Genomic DNA, 22,837 nt, shown 5'->3' with positions numbered 1-22,837 from the left:
TTCTGAGTTAGCATAGTATTTTCTCATGGGAAGCATTTGCAATTAAAAAAAAAACCCAATAACCCAAAACCTGGCAAGCTCTAGGTATGCTACATGTATGTATTTGATTATGTGAAAATTATGTGGGATTGTTTTTATTTTAAAAATAACGGATCAAAAGTGTGTAGCATATCTCATGAATATTTAATTTCCAATGAATTCAACAGGAATTTCTTAATAAATTTAACTGAAAGCAACACTGAACCACCAGTGCTTCTTTTTACTTATTCTGACACTTTACATTGTTTAATTCTTACAACCAAAGCTACTTATTCCTACCATAGAAACAAAGTAATGGAGGGCTTCATTTAGACTTAACTCTGTATAAGCAGCTCAAATAACTTCAACTTTATGAACGTGTCAATCATCTCTTATAGTTCTATAACATCTGCTCCAGCTATTTGCTCCATTTGGGAGCAACCAAGGCAAAGAGATAATTTTTAAAGAACCTCCAGGACTTAGGGGTAATTTTAAAAAAGGCGTTAGGTTGACAGGCTTTTCCACATTGAAGAACATAAAACAAATCAAAAAACAGCCTCACAGATTGCCTCAGGGTGAGCCATGCAATCCCACTGGATATAAATGTCCAAAGCACCAAAATACTGCACTGAGGGAAGTGCACCCCCCTTCTCCCCACGTGGGCTCATTGCCTCCATTAGGTAGGTTTTGGAGGGAGCCCTCAGACCACACAGGGAACTGAGATCAGTCATGAGGTAATTTTTCATTTCTTTTATAGGGCTTGTTATATCTTTTACTACTTTTTAAATAGTTCCTGAGAGAGAAGAAAGTCTAGCTACATATAAATAAAAGTACACAGAGAGAATCAGCAAAATGAGGAGGTTTTTTCTACAGAATTAGCTCAGTTTTAAGTAGCAGGCACATTTGGTTTTGTTCTTGCAGTTGATATTCCATGGCTCTGCAGGAACCCGGAACTTGAAATGTACAGGAATAATCCTATCCTGACAGATTTGACATAATAAACCACCACATTTTTGTAGTATTGCAAAATATGTAAATAATTTTTAGAGTCTGATTTAGTATTTTTTTTTAATGATGTAATGTTGATGACATTATTCATAACATAAACTGAGTTGGGAGTTCAAACATCTACACATAAAATTCAACAGTCTCCACATATTTTAGAGAACACAGAAGACAAGACTGAGACAGGGTAATATTACCATCAGCACTCATGGGTCCTGTTGATCACCACTAGTCAAGAGACTGCTGACTGAAAAGCCATTTCACTTTCTTCCATCCAACTGTAGACAAAAATCTTGGCAGTGTGTTGAGAGGGTCTTGCAAACAGCAGCCTGTGGAAGAGCCTGATAGAGCAAGGAACACAAAAAGTGCTTGCAGTTGTAGTTCCCACTTAGCTGAATTAGGAACGAGTTTATTTTCTGGGTGCACCAATGCATCCAAAGCTGGCGTTCTTCAGTTGTGCTCTGCTCAAAGCCCAGTTGCAATTACCTGCAAACAGAAAATGACAGGCATCCTGAGAGCATCCCCAGCATTAGGGAAGGTTGCTATGACCCAGTCTGGCTGGGAAAAGGATGGTGGCAGCCTGACTGAGGAAGCCAGTGCTCTCCAGGCTGTATCTGGACTTGTGCTCAGCACTGTGCCTCACATCCCTGACTCCCCAGGCAGATGGAATAGGGGGATTGCTGAAGAAGTGATGTTCCCAGCTGCCCAGACTTCCCCTGAATGCTGGCAGAAAAATGAGCGAAGGTCATGCATTCCAAGGGGCAGCTGGGATGCAACAGCATCCCTGGGAAGTGCAGCCAGGCAATGCAATTTCCATGTAACCCTGCAGGGAAGACAGCAGCCACCATGCATGCCACCCAGTACTTTGGAGTTTCCACCTTGTCCAGGATTTAAAGCAGGGCTTACAGCATTCTATTCCAATGGTTTCTTTCTGTTTGCTTATGCTTACAACCATTTATTAGCTCCTTAGCCTTTCCATATTTTCCCCTTCTTTCTATCTTTTTTTAAAATTATTATTAATTATGCTTTCAGAGCTACTGCTTACCTCCTGTGAAAGTATTTGAAACTGTGCTATGAATTTGACAAATAGCTGCCTGCCTGTTCTACAGTGTGGGCTCTGTGACTATTAAAGACAGGAGAAAAAAGTGAAGACTACACAAGGAGCTTCAGTGTCCAAATCATCGTGGAAGGCAGGCAGGAAGTCTCTCTCAGTGGCATGCCACAGGCTGTCCCACAGAGAGCTTGCACAAGGCCTTTTGAAATTAGAAAATAGCATCATGTGCTTCCTGTGCAGATTTGAAACTGAAGAGGCACTTTGCTGCCCATAGCTCCTCCCCTGAGCTCTGGCAGGGGCTCAGCCAGCACAGCCTTCTAGAGGGATTGGTTACACATCTGCAATTCCCCCTGCTCCCACCTGCCTTTCTTCAGTACATAAATACACTTGGGGCACTTTCTGGCCCTTCTACCAGGAAGACTTTTACACTGTTTGGACAATTAAACATTTAGACAATGCAACTGTTTCATCTAGAAAACTGGACCTGGTATGCTGTGTTTTAACAGACAGTTAACAGTTACAGACCTGGACATCTTCTTGTATTAGGTTTTTTATTTTTCCTCCAGTACTTCTAAGACAAAATCAAATAGTACAATTTAAGATAAAAAGACTTCTCTTTCATTTTTTTCAGTTTTGGATGCTTCATTTTTCAACTTCAGTTCCAGTACCTGTCATGATGGAAGTAAGGATATGTTCGCAATTTCTGAATGCCGTTGAAGGCTGGGTTTGGGTGGGAAGTACGCAATTAGTGATTCTGCAGAAAACACAACCAAGTGGCAGAAAACTGAGCCCATGCATATAGCTTATTGGCTACATAGTTCCCAGTTTTCAATTCTGAAGGAGCTGGCTTTCAGATATAAAACTACTTTCTCAGGTGTTCTGCACTTTCAAGTGTAGAGAATTTAGCCAAAGCCCCAGTGCTCTCAGCTAACCACATTCATGGACATTTGCATCTAGTGCGGCAATGGAAGATGAGCCTATTTGAAAATCTGTCTGCAGTGATAGGACTAGGCACTGTAAGAAGAAAGCTCTACCAGAAAAAGAGTTTCAAATCCTAGTTGAGAAAACCTTTTTTTAAAATAGTGTTTTCCAGAAGGAATCCCAGCTTTTCATAGTTTTCTTCTATTTGTCAGAAAACCCTAAAGCCCAAATTATTCGTCAACAAGAATCCCAACTGCCTTTCAAATAAAAATTTAGTAACACTAAGCACATATGTGTGCTAAAAGCATACATAGCAACATGCAAAAATTGTAACATGCTGTTCCAGTCTGTTTCATTAGTTTTCTTCCCTGGATAGTTACCATTTCCATCACCTAAAAAAAAAAAAAAAAAGAAGAAAAGGAGGAATGAAGAGCTGTAGACTCTGTAGACTCCACAAACAATTTCTTCATAGCCACTCTAATCTCTGCTATCAAGCCTCATTTTTAACCCTCAGTAAGCTGCCAAGCATGACAATTAGAAAGTAATGCATTAAGAAATATTCTTTTGAAAGTGCCTGTCCCCACACAGTACTTCCCCAGTTTAGAGAGATTGTGGCAATTATGACACAGATTATGGGCTGGCAGCACAGGGTGAGAGGCACAGGGTGAGAGGCAAGTGGGAATATTAATGATCCTTAGCCCTTTCTTTGGCCTGTGCAGAGCAGGAGGAAAGGTGGATTTTGTTTCCTTAGGATCCCATTGGATAACAGTGAGGAAAGAACTGCCAAATCATGAATGTGTGGACTGGGAAACGCAGGTCCTTGGTGCCTAAAGAGGTTTCAGGCTACTCCCCAGAGCTGGCTCCAAAATTCATTTTGAGACTTAAAAGCTGATCATGGTAAATTGCAGTGACTCTCTTTCAAATGTTGGACAAATATGATAACTTTTATGATAACTTTTCCCCTTTGAGAGTGGTGGTGCACAGTCTCCCTCGCTGCTGCTCCTAAAGCATATGTGTTGGCCTGTTACAAGAAAACCCACGCAGGTTTCCTGTTGCTTATGGTTCAAGATAAAGGTTGCACACAGCATGAGCTCAGTTCTTTACAGCAGCTGATTTCTAGTACAACTACAGTGGAGGATCTACAATTAACTCTATTTCAACCAGCTTATAACTTCTCAGAATAGTTAAAGCCATTTGGCTCAAAAAGGATCATCCAATCTCTTAAAAAAAAGAAAAAAAAAAAGAAAAAAAAAGAAAAAAAAAAAAAGAAAAACCCATAAGAGCACAAGATATGGGTATCTGTGGTGCCTAGTACAGCATCACTAAAATTATGAACATGGCCATGCTTCAGATCAGAGCAAAGACTGGTAGTTAGCAGCCACAAAAAGAAAATGCCATTGCAGCACAGAAATCTTTCCACTGCGGTGGATTGCATCCCCTGCACTATCCTCTCGTGATGGCTTCTCCTCAGTTTGTTCCCCCTGGAAACCAGAGGCACCTGAGCCATGAGAGGGAGAAGCAGGCGGGAGTCAGTGTGCGCCAGCAGTGCAGCGGGTGCCCCGCCTGCCCTGGGTGTGGATGTGCAGGGAAGCCCCATAGTAAAATGCCACTGAGGGGTGGCTCTGGCACTGCAGAAACACTGTGTGCTGGGGACAAGTGGGACATGGCCTGCACAGGGACCTGCACACACGTGTTCACCTGCACGGGGTCTGCACTGCAGCTCTGAAGTTCATCGGCATAAGCTTGTGCACAGAGCTGACGTCAAGGAAGTTGCTCAGATATAGATTGTCTTGGAGATAAGAATCACCTTGTCTTTCCTCAGATGGAGTCCCACTGGGGATGCTGCTACCATGGCTTTGGGGTTTGTGTTTGTCACTGCTTCAGGCAGGCGCTTCAGAGAAATGAAAGGAGACTACTGGTACATACAATTTCAGTATCTCTCCTCATCTGACAGATGAGGCACCCTTCAAAAAAGGCAGCTGGCACTGCTTCCAAAAAGTGCTGTTCTAAGGAGCTGAAGGAGATAGCTGTCACTTGATGAGGCTACAGCACCCCTGCCACCTTTCTCAAGCAGAAAGCAGGAAGCAAGGCTGGGATTGGATCACTACAAATTTGTGTCACCACAAGCTTCTCTGCTATTTTCCATGATGAGACTGAAAAAGAAATAACTAGTTTACAGAGTCTGAGAGCTAAACATACCCTGAACTGCTGGTGTAAGGGAAGTGAGACTGAGAATCTGTGTTAAGCATTACCTACCTCTGCTAACAAGAGAACAGCACTTATCCATTTTTTCAAGCCTTGATCCCAGAACCCCCAAAACTGAGAGGTGTCACTTGAACCCATTACCAAATGATGCCAGCAGAGAAACATGAAATGATCAGCTCTGCCTGGGTGGAGGGAAATCACTCAGACACCACTATGCAGTAGTGGTATGAAATTGTCCTGCTGGTTGTTTTAACCTCTATGGTATAAAGTTATTCTGCTCCTGCCTGGTCCCTCCTGCCAATTCTGCTGCAGGTTCCAGTTCTTGCAGGGTGAGTCAGTTCAGCTGTCTGAGCTGGCAAGGATCATCTGTGCAAAAACAGGAGGCAGGAGGGTGAAAATATTTTTCTTTAGCTCAGTTACTACATCCTCTCATCCTCTATCCAGACAACTGCTAGGTCCAGTTTGAGACAGAAGGTAAGGCCAAGAAGCAGGACCATTTGGGAGGTCTTATATTTAGTCGAGGTGTAATACAAAACCACATCCTTAGAGGCCCAGGTAAGAGAATGCAGCAGCTGAGGCTCAGATGTGCCAGTCCTGCCAACCTGCTGAGGGAAAGTCACTCTTGCTGGCAGAGCAGGCACATTTTGAGTGTCCACAGGCGTTTGCACAGTAATCTCCTATTATAATCTTCAGTTTCTCATGTGAGCTCCTTTTGAGAGGTCATGGTTCAGCTGATGTGTCAGGCCACTCTGAGTCCCTGCAGCAGGAGACATTTTTCAGGAGGCAGAGGGTGGATGTTCTGAGTACACTTCCATGTACTAATCACTACATGGTGCTCTGCAGAGGAGAGAGATCAGCTTGAGCTTTTTAAAATAAACATGAAAGTACATGCCTGATATATCTCTTACAGGGTAGAGGCCAAGCCCATCACTGGGTTGCACAAGAGATGGGTTCCCTGTCCTCCTGCAGTGCTGCACAGAGGTGCAGGAAACACAGGCCCAAATCCTAGGGCTTCGATTTAAGTGGAGAATACAGAAAAACGATGCATCGAGAAGAAAATTTGGGGCAAAACAAAAATTCTATAAGCGTTCTTGGAGGCTTCCTGCTAAATGCAGCCAAATAACAGATAATGAAGAAAGCGGTCAATGTATCCTGTTTCCTGACTAACCCGTTCTATTCTCTGTAGACAAGTGCAGCTTCTTTTGTCTTCCAAATGCCATTTTAATAGCTGGAATTTATTTTATTCCACAGCAGAATTTTCTTTGTAAAGAGTGCATATAAATTGGTTTTTAAGCACTGATAGGCACACTTTGTGTATGTGTATTTTATTTACATATATTTCAAACTTAACTGTGCCTGCCATGAGCTCTGACACAAATAAATTTTCCAAATGTTAAGAGTAATCCAAAGTCATTAATCACTGGTGAATCCTGGCTATAATGGTACCTGATTTAAAGCCCTTTAAGGTCACTAAAAAGAATTCCAGTGACCTTCAATTACACCCATAAAACGCATATTCATGTCTGTACAAGTTACACAAGCACAGGGATGACAAAATACAGTGCAGATGGACCCCAGACTTCTGTAAAATGCTCCTGAAATATTGCTGCTCTTGCTTTCAAATCACAAGCTCATCGGGCCCTGTAGGTTTGTATGTTTCTGCATTCATCTTTACTCTCAATGCTGGAGACCTGATATTTGTCAGCTTTCCCCCACACACAGTGTTCTATGTGTCTCATAAAGCCACACAAATATAGGCAATGAAAGAGTGCAGTTGCACAAGGTTGCTTGAATTCTAAGGAAAACTGTGAGAAAACAAGAACAAAAAAACCAAAAGCTTGGGGAGCTCCTTCTTCTGCATCCCTGCCCTACCTTCACAGGTCCTAACTGCGAAAATCAAATTGGCTTAGACCAGAATTTCTGTCTGGTAGAAAAGTTCACTTTGTCTCTAGACCCAAGCAGAAACTGCTTCTCTGCCTGGTAGTGTTACCCTAAGCAAGTGCCTCATCCCTTGCCCTGAGGGAATTGTTTCCCTAATTCTGCAAGATTTAATTCTACTGAGGTGAATCTCTGGTACCAGGAAAGCGGAGGAACAAACTCTCAAGTGAGAAAATATCACCAGGACCTGATTCAAAATGCGTGCAAGAACAAGAAGGCAATTGACATATCTTTGACATGTTCATTCATATTGCATCAGCACATTCAAGTCTTACTCATCCTCTCTGAATTCTGTTTTCTAGTGATACTTCTTCACCGGTACCGTTGAACTCTTATTTTCCTCTGATGGCACTTTTTCATTTGTATAATTATCAGTAAGCTGGGTCCCAAGAGAAAAATGTAAAAATATAACCCAGATAACCATGCAGAGTGAGTGAGCACATGTCCCATGTGTCACCCACGCTCTTCCATACATCAGAATCACCAAGGGAATCTATGCATCATCTGGTTCACAAGCAGCACTACACATCTTCCTTCTTCAGCTACCAGACTTCAGCTCAAAGAGAGCAAAAACCAACCTGAAGCGAACAGGGCTCAGCTGCTGCCTTTAAGAAACTCCAAATTTAAACCCCAACCCTTTTATTCTAACTGAAAATAACCTCTAGAAGCAACTATGATGCAATTTAGAAAGGAACTCCCCATATTTGGCACAACACTTGCTTCATTCCAGAAACCTTAAATCACATTGACTAGTCATAGACATAGTCTTCATGTGAGTATTAACTCATTTTTCACCATATTTGCTAATTCCCATGCTTGAAAAGAGAAAGGGAGAGCCAGCTGGGAATTTCAGCTTTTTGTTTGATTTATTCCTTCACATAACTCCTCATATTCCTAAACAAAAATCCTTTCAACCTAGAAGTGAAAAGCAATGTGTGCATTTCTGCTCTATGGAAATTGCATTCATTGCAGTAATATAAGTCCCAGATATGAAAATGGGCAAGGTAGCTAGCAAGTAAGGGTCTGTATATAAATTGTTAAAGCAAATTGATAGAAAACCTGTAGCACCATGTAAACCCAACTCTGGTTTTGCTGTTTCTCTTTATCAGCATTGTTACCCATTGTCCTGCAAGGTACTTGTCCATATTTTCATAGACAGACACATCTATATTTTAATGTAAATTATTCTAAAGAAGGGAAGGAGCTGCCAGAAAGAAAGACAGACAAATGATCATTCACTTCTGATAACTACTAAGCAAACAAAGACATGAATAAATCCTTTCTTGCTAATTTTCTTTTTTTTAGATACAGAACTTCAAAGAATCATCCAATTTGCAGAGATAAGTCTGTCTTTAAAAGCAAGTAAGAGCCTGTAATCAAGAATATGCAAGTTGGTTAGTCAGGTTGCTACTAAGCTTGGGAAACGAATTAACTCTGTTGCCAAATATAGGCAGATTTTTCCCCAGTCTGATTTAACTTGTGGGAAACATTATATTAAACACATCCTTGATATTTTAAGGGAAGCTTGAAATTTGCAATATGCCTCAAGTCTGCTCACAGGAGTAAAGAAAAATCTTGAAGACAATATGTTAGTGCCTATTACCAGGCTTGAAGATTTGTTATGATACTGAATTCTCCTCGCTGCTTTCTAAGCAAATCTGCCAAAAAAGGCAACCCTCATTTTTCCAGAGGACTGAAGTTATGGGCCAAGAAGCTGTAGGATTTAGGCAGTGCTTTCCCTCAGCCTGTTCCTGGTGTCCATCTGAGTAGCAAACCACTGTAATAGGCTGTGCAGTTTGGGGTGTTTTTCTGCATCCAGACAGTGGGGTCAGATCCTCCACTCCATCCCTCTGCTCCCACACAAGACATTTGACCCTCAGCAACGGAGCCTACCTGCCAGGAGACAAGCACATACATGCATCTGATATTTTCAGGGAAGCAGCTGCTGCAAGCCTTTCCTCTTTCCTCTTTTCCCATTTCTATGTCCTCCTGATTCCCAGACCTTTCAAGAAAATCCCCTCCATTTCCCATTACATGCATTTATTTTCAGCCAACAAGTAATGACCAGGAAACTAATGAGCAACAGCCATTTATTGTTTCAGCTCCCTCAGTGCTTTATTACTTTCTTTTCCAAACAGGTGGCCTGCTTTCCTTCAATCCCCATTTCCTTTCCAAAATGGCTCTTAGAGTTCCTCCTCGACTGCTCAAGCACCTACTCTCCCTCCACACCCAGGACAACATCAAGTCTGGCAGCCCTGACCAGTAGCTGCTTTCTTGCCAACCCATTCCAAAAAATGCCATCCCACCAGCTTGTAACCAAGGCCTCATTGCTGCTTGCACCAAGGTTTCCTATCATTCCTGCATGTCCCAACCTGCTCTATGCTCCCCTTTTGCTATGGCAGTGTATCTGCCCAGGAAGACCACTCCCTGTTTATAGCCATTTTGTTTCTCTGTTGGCAGGTCAGTAGATGTCAGCTGGATGAATTCCTGATGTTTCTCCTAACATGCTGTATGCAGACACATGGGCTAGAAATGTGTCCAGAGACACGGCAGTGGCATGAACAGAGGAGTGCTGCAGCCATCTCCTTCCTTCCTTCACCAACAGAGCTGGAGAAGGGCCTGGAGCAGGTGTCTTATGAGGACTTTTTGATGGATTTGGGATTATTTAGCCTAGAGAAGAGAAGGTGGAAGTCCCTGAGGGAAGAATTTATTGCTCTCTACATCTACCTGAAAAGAGGCTGTAGCAAGATGGGTGTTGGTCTCTTCTCCCAGGTAACAAGTGACAGGACAAGAGGAAGTGGCCTCAGGTTGCAACAGGGAAGGTTTTGATTAGATAGTAAGAAAAATTTCTTCATTGAAGGGTGCTCAGGCATTGGAACAGGTTCTACAGGGAAGTAATGGAATCATGTTCCCTGTAAATGTTAAAAAAAAGTGTGGATGGGACACTTGGAGGCTTGGTTTAGTGGTGGATCTGACCTCCATTAGCATTTGGACTTAATGATCTTAGAGGTCTTTTCTAACCTTACTGAATCTACGAGTCTATGATTCCTGACCCTGAGGAGTGGTGGTGGGAGGTGCAGGTTTGAATTTTGGTGTTTCCATGCCAAGGGTGTTGAGTCTGCAGGCTGCTGTCCTTTCAGGAAGAGAGCATGAATGACATTGAAATGTCTCAGCACCACCAAGCCTTGCTGCGGAGCGCAGTGCTGCTCCTGGAGGAAAGCCCTGGCGCTTCCATGCACAGGCAAGCAGTAGGTCAGCAGCTGGCAGTGGGGGATGAGGTGGCACAGGTGGCACACAGGATAACATGTAACAGGAAAGCGAGTTTAAAAACAAAAGGAAGGGGAAGTGCTGGAGCAAAATGTCCCATTTCCATGAGCTTAACAGTTTAGTCCTTCCAGTGTGTTGCAGTTTCAAAGCAGTGACCGTCTCTTTGTGAGCAATGGCATGGCAGGAGCCAACATAGATATTTAATATGTGTAACTATTTGCTCAGCAGCAACAGGCCTTGTTCCTCTATGTACTGAACAAACACAGTGGAGCACACTGCCTGCTCCAAGGAGGAGCTGTAGCCATGTGATGGCTACGGAAGGAGGGGAAGAGAAAAACACACATGCACAAGGGCAGGTCAGTGACAATGGCATTACCTGTGCTTCAAACAATGGGAAGGATTGTAGCCTTGTGCATGGTGTTATGCTCTGCCACAAGGTCAGCAGCACAATGAAATAATCTGGAGTCCTTCACAAATTGTGATAGCTGTGATCCCTATCACCATAAACTGTTCCACCCAGCAAATCAGCCAGACCAGGACTGTTTCTTTCCTCTCTCTAGCAATGACAAGTGATCCTTTCTGACTGAGCAAGGGCTTTCCCACCGGGAAGCCTATGCAGTAACGTGTGACTATGTGAGACTTATTTTTACAAGACAGATGGAGCCTTCAGTTCTCATGTAATTTTTAATATCTCATCATTGTTTATATATGTAACTAAGTGATTCTTTAAATTGGGGTCCTTTTATTTCAGGGACAGACACTGCCAGAAGAAATAATATTTGATATTTTGTGTGCAGTAACATGATCTTGGAATGGAGACGGCTCAATCACTCTTGTGTTTTATTAAGGTCATATTTAACTGTCTCCAACTAATACCTCTTCTATTTTTTAGTTATGAGTTATTCTGATGTAGGAAGCACATTTCTTAATAGTGAAGGAGATCAGACACTGGAACAAATACAGAATGGCTGGTTCTCTCTCTGATCTTGAAACTACAAAAGATACACTCTGGCCAAAAGTGCTCTGAGGCTTAAAGCAGTGGAAACTGGAACATTACAGTGGCCTGTTAAATGGGGGAAGCCAGAAAAGATCCAGCTTCGGTGACTGTCTCCTCTGCAGCTCCTGTATATGTTCTGCATACATGTCTCTTTGTCTTGGTGTAGGTAGAATCATAGGATCATAGATTGTTTGCATTGGAAAGGACTTTAGAAATAATCTAGCTGCAATGCCTCTGCCATGGGCAGGGATACCTTCTGCTAGGCCAGATTGCTCAGAGTTCCCTCCATCCAGCCTGACCTTAAACATTTTCAGGGATAGGACATCCACAGCTTTTCTGGACAATCTGTTCCAGTGCCTCACCACTCTCACAGTTGAGAGTTTCTTCCTAATATCTAATCTAAACATACTCTCAGTTTAAAAACATTCCTCCTTGTCCTATCACTACACACCCTTGCAAAAAGTTCCTCTCTGGCTTTCTAGGAGGACCACTTCAGGTACTGAAAGGCTGCAATAAGGTCACCCTGAAGCCTTCTCTTCTCCAGCCTGAACAACCCCAATTTCACATGCTTTCCTCATAAGAGTTCTCCATCCCTCTCATCATCTTAGTAGCTATCCTCTGGACTTACTCTAACACGTCCATGTCATTCCTGTCCTGGGGACCCCAGATTTGGATGCAGTGCTCCAGATGAGGTCTCATGAGAGTGGAGTAGAGGGGGAAAACCACCTCCTTCAACCTGCTGGTCACACTGCTGTTGGTGCAGCCCAGGATACAGTTGGGTCTCTGGGCTGTGAGCACACACTGCTGGTTCATGTCCAGCCTGTCACTCACCAGCAGCCCCGAGTCCTTCTCAGCAGTGCTGCTTTCGATATGTTCATCTCCCAGCCTGTACTGATGTGGGGGCTTGCTCTGGCTCAGGTACAGCACTTTGCACTTGTTGAAGATCATAAGATTCCTGTGGGACCATTTCTTGAGCCTGTCCACGTCCCTCTGGATGGATCTCATCCTTCAGGAGTGTCAGCTGCACCACTCAGCTTGGTGTCATCTGCAAACTTGCTGAGGGCACACTAGATCCCTTTGTCTATATCATTGATGAAGATATTAAATAACATTGGTCCCAGTAAGGACCCCTGAAGGACACCACTTGTCACTGATGTCCATCAGGACTCTGAACCAGTGACCACAACCCTCTGAATATGACCATCTAGCATATTCCTTATCCACTGAACAGTCCATCAAATCTTTCTCTCTCCAGTTTGGAGAGAAGGATGTTATGGGGGACTATGTCAAAAGCTTTACAGAATTCCAGATAAATGACATTTGTAGCCCTTCCCTTGAACACTGATGTAGTTGTTCCATCATAGAAGGCTACTGGGTTTGTCTGGTAGGACTTCCCTTGGTGAAGCCATTCTGGGTGCCTTGAATCACCTCCCAGTCCTCCACGTGCCTTTGTACAGCTTCTAGGAGGATGTGTTCCATGATCTTTGCAGGCACAGAGTTGAGAATGACTGGTTGGTAGCTCCCAGGATATTACTTGTGATCTTTTTTAAAGATGGGTTCAATGTTTCCTTTTCCCAGTCACCTGGGACTTCACCTGACTGCCATTATTTTTTGAATAGTATGGAGAGTGGCTTGACAACTACATCAGCCAATTCCTTCAGAAGTCTGGGATGCATCTCATGAGGTCCCATAGACTTATGTACAGTCAGGATTTGCAGGTAGTCATGCACCTCATTTTTACTTACAGTGGGAAGCACTCTGCTTCTCCAGTCCTTGTCTTGCAGTCAACTCATTCAAGAGGTGTGGGAAGAGATGCTGCCATTGAAGACCAAAGCAAAATTCTTGTTGAATACGTCAGCCTAGGTAACCATCTCAGAGCTGCAGAGTGACAGTAGCCAAGTGATGAAGCTGTGTAGCCCGGTCACAATGATTGTGAATTGACACAGTGCCTGTGACTATGGGAAAGAATCTCCAAGATCCTTTTGCTGAAGGTTTTGGGGGGCTTCTTTGTCCAGCTATGGGCAGTAACTTCATCCCAGGCAATGGGATTGTGAACTACTCCAGGTGAAGCCCCTGCACAAGAAGGTCACTTGATATCTCATTTACAAACTTCATGCCCTTCCGTGGTATCCAGCCAGGGTCAAACCACAACTAACATACACATTTCTGTGTCACTTTGATTGGACTGAGAAGTTATCTAAGAACAAGAGAAAAATCTAAATTAAAATGGTAGTCTAGCCAGTAAAATTTCAGATTGATAGAAAAGCTTTCTATTTTGTATGTTTGTTTGTTTGGGTGTTTGTCTGTTCAGAGTTTCTTTTTTTCTTTAAACTTCTTTCTTTGCAAAGGTTTCCTGAAATCAACCTTTATTTCTAGTCATCCTCCCCTTTGTATGCATCTTCAAGAGCTTAGATTTAGAAGACCCACTAATATTTGGAAATAGAAAATCAAAAGATCTGATATAAAGTGCTTGCTAAAGATGTCTTTATGGAATGCATCTACAAAGAAAAAGCCATAAGAAGACCTATTTACTGACAGGTGTCTAGGCAAGACTATCCAATAAGTAACATTACCTGTAATATAATTCTGTAATTATGCCATCCTTTACACAGACATGAAGTGACAATTTACAAAATGGCAATTATTGTGAATGTGTCTGGTCAGGGCTTGGGAAGAGCTAAACTGGATGATAGTTGCTCAGGGAAAAAATGTGGGTGGCAAGCATGAGTACCATTGTGTCTAGGCAGGCAGTAATATTTCCTTATACATTCAGTTATCTGAAATTTTCAGTATTTCAGAAACTTTACACTTCTGAACTGCTTCATATTTTCAATGAAAATATTGTCTTAGGAAGTATTCATATAAGATAAAGCAGGATAAAATTAATCTAAAATCAGTTTGATAAGCTTTAATTGATGACTTCAAATCTACAAGTATTTTGCAACATATTTGATTGCCATCAAGGATATATTTCTGCTTTTATAAAACGTAGCTTGGCTTTGCTTGGTCATGCATATGAAGAGTTGACTTATGATATTTATAAATGTCATAAGTCATAAATGTAAATCAGGTTTTATTTCTTCAAAAATAAACTTGTCTTTATGCTTGGTGCATGACTTACACCTTCTGGAATCACCTGTTGTGCCACAGATAGTCAGTGCAAAGCTTTATTTAATTCTTTTCAATTTTCAGTTTTGTTTTTAGAAAAGTTCACCTTAATGCAGAAGACTGTGCTCAGGAAGTTTAATTCAAGTCTCATCAATTTTAACTTTTCATATCATTTAGATACACAAGAACAAGCACTTCTATTTTGCTTTGGGATGGAGTTCCTTAAGGTCAACAGTTTCCAAATAACAGCTATGAGAGAGACTTATCATTCAGGAAAACAAAGCATGGTCAAATTGTTTTTCATGGGAAAATAAGAGCATCAGGTTCCAACATTGTCAGCATCACAAGGCAATGGACCCCAACAGAGAAATCCAGTTCAACCTTCAGATGAGGTGAAATGGAGCTCATGTCAGTTAAACAGATCAAAATTAAATACATTAATATTTTGAAATCAAAATGTTTCAGAATATTTTTCCTCATCGGCATGTCATGAATTATAGAAAATAGAAAATTCAATACTTGTATTAACTGGAAAAAGAATTTTAGAAAAAAAGTGCTATTGCTCTCAAGGCTCTTAATTGCTCAGGGGGATATTAGGTGGCATATATTTTTTGGATGTCAGCCTGAGTTCTTCAAGGATCCTTCCAATGCAGTTTGAAAATTAAAAAGATAGTATATAGCCAGGGATAGATTTAAGAGATAACACTGCAGAGCAAATAAGGCCCCAAACTGTCAAACTTGGAAGACAGAAAGAATGTGCTAGAAAAACAAATTATGGTAATGAACACCCTTCTACAAACTGCTGTGAAAGAGACAGAACCCATCCCTCAACACTAAGGAAAATAAATGGTTTGTATTTATATTTGATTACATGGAAAACTGAACTTTAAAAAAGAATCATCTGGTTACATTTCTAAATAGAAAAGATGGAAAAGATACTAAATTCCCAATGTGTGTCTGCTTGGCATTTGCAGGCAGTCACGAGCTGGTTCTGCTCAGCACAGCCTGTCGAGCCTAAATTAACACACCCTGCAGGGAGTCAGGGTGTGTGTTGCCAGGTGCTGAGCATCTCCCTCGCCTGCCTACCTGGCTATAGCTCAGCCTGTGTGAGCACAGACCTACCCTTAACTCGTCTGGAAAAGGCTCAGGTGCTCTACATGCCTGCTGCATGCTCAGGCTCCTGTTGTCACCCAGACAGTACAGTCCAAGGGGTCGGAGTCACACCATTGCCCTGAATCTCTCTTTAGGCTCCACTGGCTGAGCTATCAGTGCTCAGGTCTGTTGCTTAAGTATTCAGTGCAATAAGGCAATCAAGGGTAATCAAAGATGGTATTGGCCCTGCCAGACACTGGTATGAAGGCAACTAATCCGGGCCCAGCTCTTCACTGCTTGCAGCAGGAGCTTGTACACCAGGTTCACAGCACCTACATTACAGCCAAGTGAATGTAGGTGTCTCAACCTGGTTCTGAGGCTGCCAGCCTAGGAAAAAAACTGGAGCTATTCATGCAAGTAACATGTTCTACATGTGTTCATGTGGATAAAAATTGTCCAAATTAAGTGAATACAGCAGTGGTGGGATCTTCAATAGAACTACTGTGGGATCACACCCACATGCATGGAATCAGGATCCTGTTTAAGAAGTGGACTAGATTTAATAGCACCTTTCTGGAGTTCAAGTAGTATTAAACTAATGAGAGAAAAATCCGAGTTGAATCACCAGGAGTCATTTCTTTCATCCCTCCTCTACCTGCAGCCACTGAATGCCCAAGCTCTTTCCCATTTGTCCCTGTTGAGGCATAGTCACACTGAAGTGGAGGGAGATACAAATATGATTGATGGTGGCCAAAGTCTGGCAGCAGAAAATTGTGAGGCAGAATTGTCTCAGTCAAAACGCCACTTTTGCCAAGAAATGAGTGGAACATCAGGGTTTTCTTGTTGGGTTAATGGGTTTTCTGATCATAGGGTCAAAATTTGATTAACTCTAAAATCTATCTGGTTTTAGGACTAGATCAAAGACTTAAGTGCCAAATTAAGGACTGAATCAGCTAATCATTAAGAAACATAAATAGATTTAAGAAATTAATGCAAAATTAACAAATAGCTCCAAAACAAAGGAAATCCCTTAATATCCATTGTTTGCTTTTGAGGCAAAACCATTGTTTTTCTTTAGTTACTACTGAGACACTGGGGCACCAGTCAGAAAAGAGGTGCATTCAATACTTCAAGTAAATTTCATATGTCCTCCCTGTACAGTTTTGCAAATGCCCCTTCTCACCCACTTTATTATTTTTTCATTCCCTTTCCCTTTCAGCCTCTTCATTATGATAAACATTTGTGCATGACTCACTTCATTTTATCAAGGTCGCATTACTGCAGGGGATGAAAGTAAAGAGGGGAGACAGAGGTCACCAAGCAGAACAAGGGGTAGGCAGACTACCTCAAAATGCATTTGCATCTCAGGGTTAATACTCCTTGAAAAAACTATGTGAAATTAAATAGTTTCTCCTTCCTCTTCTCCATTTCTTTCCCATTCATGACCTTTCAAATAACATGGTGTTATTATTATTTGTTATAATCTCAGCTTAAATCTTCTCAAAATTTTGCATTTAGTCTATGTCTTGTATGATGCTTAGACTCCCAGAATAAACTTGTATTATGAACCTCTTAGGAGAACTGATTCGGCCAAAAGGTAACGAGGAGGAGAGGAGAGGAGAGGAGAGGAGAGGAGAGGAGAGGAGAGGAGAGGAGAGGAGAGGAGAGGAGAGGAGAGGAGAGGAGAGGAGAGGAGAGGAGAGGAGAGGAGAGGAGAGGAGAGGAGAGGAGAGGAGAGGAGAGGAGAGGAGAGGAGAGGAGAGGAGAGGAGAGGAGAGGAGAGGAGAGGAGAGGAGAGGAGAGGAGAGGAGAGGAGAGGAGAGGAGAGGAGAGGAGAGGAGAGGAGAGGAGAGGAGAGGAGAGGAGAGGAGAGGAGAGGAGAGGAGACATTTCTGGTGAACCAGCTCCCTTGAACATGCATTTAAGTGAAGGACCAAAGAGACAGTGCAAGGCTTTGGATGTACAGCAGTATGGGAAGAGAGGTGCAGAAATCAGATTGGCTGCCACCTGAGATGAACAGGATAAATTGCTCGTGGAAATGCCTTTATTTCTCCAATAAATACGAAAAGAAATTGTACAAGTGTCTTAGGCTGGGCAAACACCTGTCAAACAATTTGAATTAGAAGAAAGAATTCTTCCCCTTGAAGATATGCATGTTATTGTGGTTATTGCTGAGTTCTGGATCCAGACTCCTTACAGGCACACAAGTGGGAGCAGAGGGAGCTCTTGTGTCCTACTGGGGCTTTGTCTCTTTTCCCTGTTCTAGTTTAAAAATCCTGTGCACAAACTAATCATGGAGTAACACCTGGCCCATTGCACAGTTAATTAACTTAGTACTGGGACTATTTACAGTTCTTGACAGACTCAGATCCTACTTGGCACAGAATTGTACAGACCTGGAGAAATTCTTTCTGCTCTGCCTTATTTGCAAGCATTGTCATGAGGATTTTTTTGTCAGCAGAAACAAGTCCATGTTTGAACACTCTGAGCAGTTCTACTAGTAGAGGTCCAGCTAATTACTACTACGCCCCAGCTCATGTTACTCAAATAAAAAAAGCATCAATGGATTATAAAGGCCTGCAATTGAAGTCATAGCTCACCTGGTGGCAGGGGTTCCTAATACCAACAGAAACCATGAGGATGTCTACTGTCCCAAATTTTACACCTTCTTCTGGAACAGTGAACAATTTTCTTCCTTGATTTGTCTCTCAGCTGGATTGTTTTGTGCTGGCTTGGGCATAGACACCCCTTAAAATACAACCCTTTTGACTTCCAACAAAACCAATTTAAATGCAATGACCTGTCAGAACAAGGTTTAGGTAAGTCTGAATATCTCATATCTGTTAGGATATCAGGTATTGTGGTGAGACCTGGTATAAATAATCAGAAGTCCTTCCTGTCATGTTTAGCTTTGGACAAAGGAATTAGGATTCCTTGAATATACAATCACTTCCCACTGTGCTCCTGCAGCACAGATGTTTTGTCCAGCTGCAAACTCGTATGGCTGCTGGCATTGATTATGTGGAATGAATTTTGTTCTAGCAGAATAATTATACAGCAAAATGGGCCCACCTTTCCTTATTCATTTCCTAGAACTGTCAATGTGCAGGTGCTTAAAAAAAGCTTGTTTCTGCTCTGCCACCAGGATGAGATGATGATATATAGATTTCATCCTTTAGACTGCCAAGATTCCCTGAAGTTCTCATTATGTCCAGCACCTATTTCTACTGCAAAAGCTGTTATAAAGATTTACTATTTAAGGTTATATATCCTGACATTTTGCCATTTTTTTGGTCACCGGAATAACATTAATAGCAGTAAACAAAAAATCAGTGGAGGACTGTGTTCTTGCATTAGACACAGGGAGGTATGGAAAGACAATGTGACAGGTTGATAATGGTGTAGACTTGATTATTCTTCCTTGCACTGGCGAGGTAAAACAGGCAGGTGAGTTCTGCACTGTCGCTCACCTGGACAGCTGGGATATCAGCAGCCCATAGCAGAATAGGTTGCAATCATTGAAACATGAAAAATACACTTCTTGTGGCATCCCTAGCCTCTTAACTTTGCTAGGCAGAGTCCTGCATCCAAGTGGTCTGTGGAAGAGGCATGTGTTGAAGCCAGCTAAATCCTAAATAAATTGCCTACTGCAATGGCATCTTCGATGGACACTGCAAAGCGGGGTTTAACTAGGACAAGTAAAGAGAAAGGAAGCAGAGTTTGCTTAATGGTTGGACCTGATGATCTTTGAGGTCTTTTCCAACAAAAGTAATTCTATGATTCTATGATTCTAAATGCTTTGTGGCTTCCTGACATTTTTCAGCATTGCAGGGCCAGAATCTGCTCGAATATCCAGGGCAAATATTGCTTGCTCTGATCAGGTGGTGGCTAAAGCACTGTGGGGTGCTTTGTTATACAATGTAAAAGAAGTCAGTAGCAGTGGCTGCTGAAATAATTTAAATCAATCTCAGAACCAGATGATGGAGGAAAAGCTATCCCCAAATGTTTATATGACAAGTAATATTTTACCAGGGACATTTCTACAGCTTGAATCCCTCCACTCCTACATTGCTCCCCAGTATTACCAGCCCCAGCATTTTATTATGGAAGTATGTTGGCTGCTGCACACCAGCAACAACCGATGGCCGTTCCTTCTGCAAACTGCTGAAAGAGGTGTCAAATGGGGTAACAGCTCCTCCAGCATCTGAATGGCAGGGGTGATGTGAGAAGGCAAGTCTTCAATCTTCTTTTTACATCCAGACATTGCTGAGGGAAATGCCAGAGCAAAGTCTGTTTTGCTCTGTATTCACAGATACGTTTTGTCATAAAAAGGCTCAAGGTTTTGAGGTCCTGGTCTTTGGCCACGTGACATCCCAAAGCTAGTGTGTACTTTACCAGTACAATGTTTTCTTCATCTGTTTACAAGGCAGGAGGCAAGCTTTTTAAAGGTGTTTTGCTTACAATGAAAATCCACTTTCTCCTAGTTTTTTCTATTCCTTGTGATAAAAAAACCTTACAGCTATAATGATCATTATGTTCAGTATTGAGGTGTCCTATGAATAAATGTGCAGTTAATGATGTTCATTTCAGTTCCTTTCACTATGCAGATAAAGTATATATTATTCAAAAAACAAGTCAGCTTTCATTATGATGACATGAATAAAAACACAAGGGAAGACGTTGCTCTACCAAACCCCAGAACCTAGGCAGCCAGTTCTGTGGAAGACTTTTGTTTCAGAATTTAAAGGACTAAATATTTCAACCAAGCCTCTGGCTGGAGTTTGTATCTTTACATAAATTCTTTTTTTTTTTCCCTTGGAGCCTGACCCTGTTTCCTGAGGCTTCAGTTGACTGGCTTGCTTTTTCCAGCTTTTGAAAGGCTTGTATTTGTAGTCCTACTTTCTTATTAAATATAGATCAGGGACCCTAAAAGTCAGTTTACACTACTTCTACTTGCTAGAAGATTGCTTCTTAAAGACCCTTTCCTCCAACATTAGAAATAAGCATATGTAAATTACACATTTTCATTAACAAATCACTTGCATAATACTAATGCTCCCCACTCAGATTCCTATATATCATGTGGCTTTGAGACTGCAGCATGCTGAGGTCTTCTGGCTCTATTATTTATGTCTCTCACACATGAATAATAACTCTGCTGACATAAATTCATCTAATGGAGGCAACTTTATGCTCATATTGCTCAAATATTGTGAATGCTTGCTGAATATCACACACAGTAAGAATCTCTTCATGTACTTCCCACCAAAGGAGAGGAACTCTCTTCTGCATGGAAATCACTTTAAGCCTGGTTCAAGTTTCAACCTGTCACTATGTGCACTCAAGTGAGTGCAAGCCCTGTCCTGACACAAATTGGAAATGAAAGATGTTGACAAAAATTTCAGCTATGTGAGTAATGATTTATGACTGGTTTTGCCCAGGCACCTCAACAATGTTCGTGAATAAAGCATTGGAGTTTATGGTAGCAAATAATTCATTAGAAAGAAATTTCAACTTGATTAGAGATTCATGAGAAAGAAAAAGGAAAGGCCAGAACATTTTATTAATAACATGCACTTCAGTTCTCCTTCTTTAAATATTTGTAGCAATATATAAAATTTAGGTCACATCTTTAACCATAGGCACCAGCTGGTGGCATGTTGCCAATCCACAGTTCTGTGGATAGAGTAAAAGTTTATACTGTGACCACATCTGAGAGTCCCATTTTTGCATTGGAACCCAACATGACATCTGAATATGAAACACCATGATTCTGTAAACTTCATTAATTTTCCCTGTTCTGGACTGTCTTATATAGAGAATCCTTTATTTAATGATAATATGATAGAGAAAAGAAGGCCTGTTTAGGCAGATGATACATGATACAAAAAGGTCTTGTAAGTATTCCTAAGATATCACTCTACTTCTGAAAAGAAAAACAAAATTTTCCTTGCATTCAGAAAAAGAAAATCTTTTAAATTATTAATATATATCCATTTGCACTCTTAAAAATATTATTTGCCCCAGACTAAGAGCCAAGTGTGTGCTCTTAAATCATAGCATTTCTATCTATGCATCTGCAATGCCAAACACCAAAAGCCCCACCCTGCAGGAAAATTGTCCCCCCAGACGCCCTTTCATTCCAGACATACTCATTCAGACGCTGCTTTCACAGCCTTTAATCAAATCAACCCTTACAATCTTCCTTTCACATCACCATCCTGTCTGTCGTGCACAAGCAAGTCAATTTTACACTGCAATTGTCCTCTCATTCCTGAGCATCACATCAGCCCCATTTTCACCCTAAAAAGCTAAATCCCTTTTCCAGACTGCCATGAAGCTGAGAGAACTTTATATAACCTGCATTTTGAGGAGGGAAAAGAAGTGGAAATTACAGTAAAACACAAAGCTTTTAGAAGGAAGAATTTCTTCTGCTTTTCCCTCTGTTTCCACCTTCTTTCAGACCCAGTTTGTAAGTGCAAGAAGACTTTAAAGAGCAGTGGCAGTTGTAAGGAAACTTAAATACTCTGCAGGTGATCCCGCACCTTTAGGAGATGTAGACCAGAATTTGAAGGGAGACCTAAGAGTTTTGGTACTTGGAAGCATTTTTGCTCACTTTGAGCCCTGTTTACAAGAACAAGGCTCAGAAGACTTTTATGTTTTAACATTCTACTATTAAAAGCAGTGAGGATCTCTTTACAACCTTTTGACATTTTCATGCGGCGAATGGGGTCCAAACTGGCCCAGTGATCCTTGTTCCCAGCTTTGCCATTTTGTCCCTTGGGAAAAAACCCTGAACAGTTTGTTTGTCTAATGTGTGCATAAAATATGGCATGGTGTTACTGCAGGTTTGCACACGAGTGGCCAGTGACTTAATCAGAAATTGGGAACACTAATACTGTGATATATTCCTGCCAAGATGCTGTCTGAAAAACACAGATAAGAGAAATCATATGTGATAGATATGAAAAGAAAATTTTTCTAGCAATAATAAGCACATAAAAGCTCTTCAACTAGTGCTCTAACAAAGAAAGAGTTGATGAGAAGTGCTAATAGCACTGAAGGAGTGAAATCAGTTAGAGCCTCGTCTGCAAAATAAATTACAAGAGCAGAATAAGTGTCTGTTTTAAGCAGTTTCTAGATCATCTGGGAGTTTGAAAATCTTGACATAAATGGCTTTACTGATATTGCCAGTGTATTGTCGGCTTAACAACATGAACTCTACTCCTTTG

This window comes from Anomalospiza imberbis, chromosome 2, assembly GCF_031753505.1.
Source record: "Anomalospiza imberbis isolate Cuckoo-Finch-1a 21T00152 chromosome 2, ASM3175350v1, whole genome shotgun sequence".
Taxonomy (NCBI): domain Eukaryota; kingdom Metazoa; phylum Chordata; class Aves; order Passeriformes; family Viduidae; genus Anomalospiza; species Anomalospiza imberbis.
The sequence above is the reverse complement of the archived record's forward strand: the minus strand, read 5'-3'. Positions refer to the sequence as shown.